The following is an 8,925-nucleotide window of genomic DNA, read 5'->3' as shown; positions in this document are numbered from 1 at the left end:
AGTGATGTTAAAAACCAGTTAAACAACACCTAAAAAGTTATCTCACATATATTTTAAGTCACTCTAAAAGTGATGTCATAGTAACCAAAAAATTATTTTTTTTTTTTTTTTTTTTACGTTTGCTAATAATAAAAACCATAATAAAGCCATTGGTTAGCAAATATAGAAGAAATATACCATTATATTGTCATTAGTACTAACTAGTACGCTCAAAACACCAAAATACTCATTTATTTAGAATGGTACATGGACAATATTGAAATTTAATCATACACATTGTCAAAATACAAGCTAGCTAGCTTTAAAGACGTACAACGATATGGTATAACAAAACTAGAACTTAACTAATCACGACGCCATATGTGCAATCATCAAGCTGCATGCTAGTCTCGTAGCTATGCCTTTTACTAATATCCGTGCTTGTTCAATATAAGCTAATTAGGCACATCCCAAACTCTTTCAAAAGTCTCCAAGACATAAATACTAACACCTATATATGCAACAACAAGACAAAAATTTCGTGTAAGCATACGTACATGACGGTGGAATCTTATATATACAAGTCTCGCCAAACACACTAATCAGATATTACAAAATCAAGAATCATTAACGACTAGTCAACCTACATTACTACAAAATCTCATTGATCAAGCAACAATCTCATCCTTAAACCATTCAGCTACAACAATGAGAAAAACTAGATTAATGAGAAAGTTGAGACAACCTGAGAAAGAAAAAGTCGGTTCAACTATTACTAATGGATGCCTGGAACAAATCCACACAAGGATATAGGTAGGGCAGCACAGTTCCTCACTTGATATCAACAAGTCATATTTTAATTTGGTCAGACCTTTGGCTATAAAAGAGAGGCAATCTGTCATAATTCATTTACAGAAGAAAGCTCGTCAGTCCATCCTATTGAGCTCCGACGTATTATATCATGACAACCACCCCCAAACGTATGCAAAAATAAACAAACAAAGAGAAATAGTAATAATATATGCAAGAACACGAGAAAATGCACACTGTCAATTGGACCCAAGTCATGTACGAGCTCCCAATTTGGCGTAAATCATGTACAAAGACAAGAAGTGCTGTAATAGTAACCCAACTGAATGTACTTATTGTAGATTCCCAACAACAACCTAAGAAAGAGCATATAATGGAAAATAACACAATAACCTGGTTTTGAGACAGCTGGATACCATGAACTTCTTGACCTTGATTCTGATTGTCCATTAGGTATCTGCATAAAGGTAAACAGCCCAATTTCGTAGCACGTCTTATGGAAAAAATCAATTTCAGGAGCAAGGGGAACAAAGGAATAAGTATAAAACTCACTTCGTGCCCGTTTGTGGTGTATTCTTTTAGGCACGCTTCATGTAAGCTATTGTTTGTATGGAATGAAAGCACAAGACAAGTTTATAATCAACCATTTGACATAAAAAAAAAGTATAAGAAGCACGTACCAGATTGGTTTACATAACTGAAGAGTCTAAGACTCTTTCCCTTTCCCCTCCTCCTTTATCTAGGCTTGAATTGGGACCGGCATAAAGCTAGCAACAGCTCTAGAGGACACATTTTTTTAAGTAACTCACAAAGACAAATTCCACCATTACAGAGAGCTGTAGCTGTTACTAGGACAATGTCAACGGGCCAATCATGTAAGTACACAGAATGTCAACTGATAAGTATGAATACTAACATATCCATTAGAATCAAGTGCCACCACATGCTCATCCCCAGTAAAGACGCGCACAACATGAATATTCTTGCTTTTAAAGGACTGGATTGCGCGTGTGCGTGTGTTTTCATCAATTTCTACCAGTCATACCCTAGACACCCCCATATTTACAATGTCATAATTTCAAACCAGTAACCCAAACGAGAAGTACAATGATGCTAAGATTACTACAATAATTTAAAATTGTGTAAGATAGTAAGCATCTGAATCATGTATAGCAACATACCAAACAGAGGTACCAACAGTGAGCCAAAAGAAGGTCTAAATGCATGGGCAGAAGAAACTTTCCAAAAAAATTCAATCTTAATTATATAATAAGAGGAAGTAGAAGGACTTACGGGGTTGTACACATCTTTACTTAGCCGGAAATTTACGAGAATGGAATTGATTAGCATAGAGAAGTAGTGCACAAGAAAAGACCAAAATCCCAAGCTGAAAGGACAAATGCAAGGATAAAATAGTGTGTTAAAGATCAAATGAGATGATATAACACAGTTTCAACATTAAAAGGTAACAAACTTACCAAAGATGTAGAAATCACATGGTAGAAGGTCCCCTTCATACTCAGCATTTCAAGTAAACCGAATAATAAAATATTTATTTCCAAGTATAAATAGGTAAAATGAATGATAAAGCAATAAGGAAATAGATGCTGGAACTTTATGCATTCAAATGTCAACAGAACCACATTAAAACACAAAGAACCAGATTCACACAAATTGCACTAGCCTTCTCTAATGGCCACATTCCCTGGGTTCTGAAATCGAGATGGGAGAGAGCTACTGCTGCACTCTCCTACTATAGGATATCGCATACCTGGAGAGAAACCAACTTTAGCGCAGATGCTGCGGCAAAGCATGGAGCCACTTTAGACCAGGATGATTTTGTATGGAGCGTGGAAAGACCACCTTTTGTCACAAGATTGGAAAACCAGGACCAGTTATACTTTAGATTTCCTTAGAGTGTAGCAAGACGCCCTTTTGTTCCTTATGTAGCAAGAAACTCTAATATGTAACTTTATATTTATCTTTATAATATATTTTTGTAGTACGTCACACTATATTAGTGCGCTTTTGAATTTAGTCACACGAAGTTCAAAATTTTGATTTTAGTCACAGTCCATCAACAAGTCTGTCTCAAGGTGTTAGTCAACATATTTGACTAAGTTTGATTGTACGTTGACTGTATATATATATATATATTTATTATTATTTATTTTTTAGAAATGAACCAATCTAGCATCTCTTAGCACCACGCTCGAGGATAATTGAGCGTCCAAACCATGTATCATCAAACTAATCTAACTATCTCTCAACTTGAACCTTGAGGAATATCAACGGTTGAAAACACGAATCATCAACCTAATCAAAATCATCTGAAAACACGAAGTTCGAGGAATCGACAGTGGGAAACAAGTATCGCCCAACTAATCTAATCGTCTTGAAAACAAATCTCGAGGAATAACGACTGTTCAGAAAATTAATCAACCAACAAAGCAGTATGTGTTGGTTTACGGTATCCAAACACTTTACTGTTTGTCTTTGTCGTCGACTATCTTGTTGCTACCATTGATGGATCATGGTCGTAGCACCATCATGGTCCTAGCACCCACAAGAAGGATTGCTCATTGCTCGCTATTGACAAGTCCCAAAGCTATCTCCACCAATTGGGTTTCATGAAATTAAGGCTATGCTACCAAAACTAATATAGACGATCAGAGGCAAAAGCTTCTGTGTTGAGCCAAGAAATGCAATTCGATAAGTTCTTGTGTCACTAAGGTATTGCAAGAAGATGGGCTGAATTTATGGAATGGGTTGACTGGGAAGCTAGATCAGTACTGCAAGATCTTTACTAAGTAATTCTAACGCCAATTTGTCAACAATTCAAAGGATCGAGTTCACAATCAAATCCAGATGAAGCTTTTGTTTGGTTAGTCATGTCCGCATCCAACTGGAAAAATACCTCTGAGTTGTGAGTCTTGATCAGTGGAAGGTCTTTGAGTTTGGGGGGTGCAAGCTCTCGTACTGGTGCCTCCAATTCAGATTATGAACAAACCAATTGTTTCTTCTCCATTTTTTTTTTTTTTTTATTATTATTATTTTTTTTTCCAATTGAGTGAAATGAATAACCAACACTTACTGTTTTAGTAATTTCTTCGACTGTTGATATTCATCGAGATTCGAGTTGTGATTAGTTGTTAGATCAGATTGATGATGCGCATACAGTCAAACCTAGTCAAATACATTGACTAACAGCTTGAGACAGATTTATTGACGGAGTGTGACTAAAATCAAAATTTTGAACTTCGTGTGACTAAACTCAAAAGGGCACTAATATAGTGTGACGTACTACAAAAATACACTATATTCACATTCACATTTGTTTCGCCTCTTAGAGGCTCTACTGCATACTCTAAGAGGCAAAACAGTCCACCAGGCTCGTTCCATATCGTCAACGCATGGAGTATCTGTTTCTACTCAGAATGTGCGTCGATGCTTACAGAAGGTTGCTGATGGACATTTTACGGCAGCGGTAAAAGTGTTGTCATCATCAGGGGTCGCCTTAACTTTCGGGCGGAGACTATCCAAGCATTAGAGGAGAAACACCGGTCGCGACAACCACCCGTGAGACCAACTGCTCCTTTTGCCGAGCCTCCTTTATTTGTAGAGAAAATACCCTTTTGTCATGCATTAGGTCGCTTCGAAAGGCACTTCTTGTGGTCGGGATGGTCTCCGAGCTCAAGATTTGTTGGATGCTATGAGTGGTCTTTGCTGCAGGTAGCTATATCGTCCGATTTGCTAGATGCATTGACCCCACAATGGTGAATCTTTGGTTCTGAGGGGACGATGTCCACAGTACCGTTAAGCGGAATTTATAGCGAGTGCTCCGCTTTAGTCCACTTCTTAAGCCGGATAACGATTATTCGCCCTAGTCGTGGGCATGGTTTGGTCTCTAAGATTGCAATGAGAGGAGTTTCCGAGAGATGTGGTTGGGTACTTACGATTTCCGTATGGGGTGGGTGTTTTCGGTGGAGCGAGAGGCAATTTTGCACTGTCAACCGTATGGTGTATGCTAACAAACGGCCAATAGCTCTTTTCTATCTTTGTTGGTAGATTTTCAGAATGCTTTTAACATGGTTGATCGGACCATCATGTTGAAAGAGGTTCAGATCCGATGCCCAAATTATTGCCGCTTTTTGGTCGAAAGTACTTGTATTGTCGACTGCGAGGTTATACGTGGGGATGGCTACATATGGTCCTCTCTTGGGGGTCCAACAAGGCGACCTCTAGGTCCCTTCTATTTGCACCGGTGTTGCATCCTCTTATTCTATGGATCCAGTCCAGTTGTCAGTTATTGCTACAGGCGTGGTACTTAGATGATGGGACTCTGGTCGGGGATACAGAACAGGTGGCGACAGCTTTGGGCATGATTCAAGAAGAAGGACCTTCTTATGGGTTGGTTCTTAATATGGCTAAAACTGAGATATTTTGGCCATCACTAGATCCACGTCGCTCTACTCCTGGTCTTTTTCCTTCAGATTTGTCCCATCCTCAGCAGGGGGTCAGGTTGCTTGGAGGTGCAGTTAGCACTGATGCATCTTTTGTCATGGGTCTTGTTCGCAAGCGTATTGACAAGGCTATGACTCTGATGGACTGTTTGGCTGTATTAGAAGATCCATTAGTGAGTTAAGCTTCCACGAGCTTGTGTTGGGCTCTCTAAGTTGGTCTTCCGCGATTCGTACTTGTCCACCATCCTTTTTCGTGAGGGCACTTCGGACTTTTTGATCGGCATCTCCGCGGTGTTCTCCGTGGTATTGTGGTTTCTAATGGTCCCGCCGGTGATTTACTGATGGCGTTTATCGACACTCCCATTACGCCTAGGCGGTTTAGGTATTTATTGTGCCAATCGATGTATCTACGTTTGCTTTTGTGGCCTCCCATTTGTCGACTTCCGAGCTTCAAACCACATTCTTAGGAGTTGTGGCCCAATTACCTTTGGATGAGATTCTTGATGTTGCTAGTAGTGCATTGAGTCTCGCTGTCACCCGATTTTGACCTCGGTTATGGGTGTGAGTGCTACCGCCCCTCAAAACCACAAAAGTTTTGGCGGAAGCGTTAATATGGTAAGATTGTTCTTTGGTCTCTTGAGGGAGTTTGTGTTATCTGCTTTCGTCGAAAGCGGTCGTTGGATGCTTACAAATCGAACACATGCAAAGGATTTCCTACTTGCTATTCCGATGGAGGGACTTGGGCCGGATGTCGCCGATAGAGTATCGTTCTATTCTCCTGCATGACCTCATGATTCCTTTGTACTCGATGATGGTGGTGCCCCGCCTGTGTGCAAAAAGAGCGGACTAGATACTTTTGGGGACCATGCGGCACATTGTAGATATTTCCCAGAGCTTTCAAATACCGACATGATCATGTCGAGAGATATTTTATGTGATGCATTTTGGAGGGTGGGGTACGTGAAAAAGGAGGCTCCTGTGAATTTTCTCACTAATCCGAATGAGGGAGATCGACACTTCGCCCCTGCGGATGTATTGATCTACAAATGGTCCGGGGGAGGCATCGTGTGTTGATGTAACCGAGCCTCTCCATTAGTAGGGCTTGGGAATGGAGTCTTTAAAGTGGGAGAAGCGACTAATAGAGCAAATGTAGGAAAATTTGAGAAACACGAGGAGGCTTGTAGAGCTAACCAAAGATTGTTTCATTCCTTTCGGTTTGACACCTTTGGTTTCTTGGCACAACAAATCTGTTGAGCTCCTTAAGAGATTGCAGAAAGTTATGGAATCTGCAATGTAATGACAGTTGGTTCTAACGAGTTTGTTTTTAGGAGGATAGGTTTTGCTATTCAGAAAGGACTTGCGGCGCAGCTTGTTGCACGCTTGTCCTAATTATTTGTAAAACTCGTTATCATTATTAATAAAAATTTCACATTAAAAAACACATTAAAAACAGCTTCTAAAAATCATTACATTACTAGGTCCAGTAAAAAAGTTGAGTCTTAATGACTACACTATTTGAAAATAATCCCTCATTTGCTTCATATATTTGTCTTTTAAATTTGCTTAAGATATTCGTATTTTACCTAAAAAAAAGTAATTTTCAAGTACCAACTCTACTGTTTCACAATATAGAATTAGATGATTCTAGCTGTGGTTTGTTCTTGTCTTAAGGGTGTTGTCATGTGTGCATTTTCCCCGAGTTAACTAGCAATCGTTTTATTAAATACTAGGGTGCTCTATCTATCAGATCAGCTTTTGGAGAAAATAGTTCTTAACTAGAACTAGGCCGCTGGATTCAACAAGGTCGGGCTTTCAGGTAGGCTAGCGCCAAGACTTAAGGGGAATATACAGCGTGTGTGTTCAGCTAAAGTGTTGTGGCTGTGTATATTCCCTTGTCTGTGTATATTTTGTGCCTTTCAATCAGCTTGGGCTTCTAGGTTATATGGTTCTCAATATTTTAACATTGACAAAAAAAAACTATAAATTCATTATCGATAAGGTGTTCAGCTACACAACTTGTAGAAATCAATGTCTGATAGAATGAATTGACTTCTGAAGAAATTTCAGAAAAAAACAAAATCAATCAAAGGATACTTGTAGATCATATGTACCTGAAACAGAAGAAACTAACAAGACCACAAGCAAACTCCTACTGCCCTTGAGCTGCTATTATAATAAAATGGCACCCAGTCACTAACTATGGGTGCAAATAGCATTAAAAGATCGAATTCTGAAAACCAGACAGTTACCAAAATAAGCTAAAAGTCTAAATAGAAAAGAGCAACGAGATAAATTTCTACCTTCTTCAACAGAGACTGTAATGGGACCAGATGTTCCACCTACAAACTTTACATACACATATCTGTCCTCATATGGTGACATGAAAGCATTCCATTGCCTTTTTTTTATATACTTTTCCATTCCTCCTTTGCACATTCGCATATCCCTGAAAAAACATACAAACGTACTTGATTCTTGACCAATCACTACCACAAAGCTAAATCTAGTTTATTTAAGCCAAAAAAAATAAGGAAATTATACATGACCAGAACTAAAAAGGTGCATATACAGAATGGATTTTCAAAAAACAATAACTTAGATAATTCTTCAACACTAAAATAGACAAATTAATTGAAATCTCCGTTAAATGAAATAGGGAGAACCGATTGAGGAGCTTATCAAATTGAAATTCCACCGTTGAAATAGGGAGAACAATAAACTAACCTTCCATAAAATTCTGCAACAAACAACCGAATGAAATGAGAGAGGGAGAGAAGTGATTTTTCAGGAAAAAAAACAACATTTTCTAATCTAAGGTGATGGAAGAAACGGAAATTGAAGAACACGAATCGAAAGTAACCTTACCTGGTTCATCAACAATTGCTCGCCCCTCACTTACAAATTAAAGATAACAATAAAATGAAAATGGAGAAGATCAGAAGAGGAAACCCGAAAAAGAAGATGTTTACAGAAGTTAGGGTTCTTAAGAGAGAGGTTTTTCTCTTGATAACGAAAAAAAGAGGTGAACTTAAATTAGAATTTGGCTAACAATTGTTGCTCGAAAAATAGAAGGGGGAAAGATGTGAGCGTGAACAAATTTTTCCTGCTTTTTATTTTTCCCTTCTTTTTTACTTTTCTTTTAATTTGGTTTGCCTATTTCTCCCCTTTCTTTTCTCACGGATAAAAGTGTTACCATAATAGTTACCATATAATTAAATATTAATTCGGGGATTTTTGTAACGATTGTGGTCGATATGTGTGTTACAATAGCAATTATTTCCGTTACTTATGGAAAATCTACCCTATTACAAAATAGTTGTTCTAGTGTAGTGTCTAATTTTCGTTTAAGGGCTAGTCCAGCAAACTAGCGCTGTTTAATTTCTATTTAACCTAATCTTTCGATTCTAACTAGGGAAACCAAAATATATTCAGTAGAAATATATCACCGTTTTTTATTTTTTATTTTTTGTTTAAGGGCGGCTAGTCTAGCAAACCAAGTGCGCGCCCTGTTTCAATTATATTTAACCTAATTTTTTTTATAGTCTTTTTATAACTAATTAACTTAATTAAGATGATGTATATTAATAATAACAATTATGGAAGTCATATTATAAGTGATTTCAAAAACTTGGCAAAGTCACTTTTAAATTGATGTTAAATACATAGATATCAT

The 8,925-nt window shown here is 38.0% G+C and overlaps 1 long non-coding RNA gene across 16 annotated transcripts; it reads right to left on the bottom strand.

Moving 5' to 3' along the window:
* Nucleotides 1-215: 215 nt before the first annotated feature.
* LOC147497052 (uncharacterized) lies at nt 216-8,414 on the bottom strand. Of its 16 annotated transcripts, XR_015195011.1 has the most exons (9): nt 8,118-8,411; nt 7,977-7,989; nt 7,553-7,698; nt 7,364-7,418; nt 2,083-2,176; nt 1,470-1,835; nt 1,342-1,387; nt 1,183-1,246; nt 216-490 (listed from the first exon to the last, which is right to left on the bottom strand). It is a non-coding gene; the product is annotated as an uncharacterized LOC147497052 (long non-coding RNA). The 16 variants fall into 16 exon arrangements; XR_015195006.1 differs by adding an exon at nt 2,268-2,300 and having other exon boundaries at nt 1,183-1,835; nt 7,364-7,482; nt 8,118-8,414; XR_015195017.1 differs by adding an exon at nt 725-856 and having other exon boundaries at nt 1,183-1,835; nt 8,118-8,414.
* Between the last annotated feature and the right edge of the window lie 511 nt (nt 8,415-8,925).

This window comes from Coptis chinensis, chromosome 5, assembly GCF_015680905.1.
Source record: "Coptis chinensis isolate HL-2020 chromosome 5, ASM1568090v1, whole genome shotgun sequence".
In the NCBI taxonomy this organism is placed as follows: Eukaryota; Viridiplantae; Streptophyta; class Magnoliopsida; order Ranunculales; family Ranunculaceae; genus Coptis; species Coptis chinensis.
The sequence above is the reverse complement of the archived record's forward strand: the minus strand, read 5'-3'. Positions and strand labels throughout refer to the sequence as shown.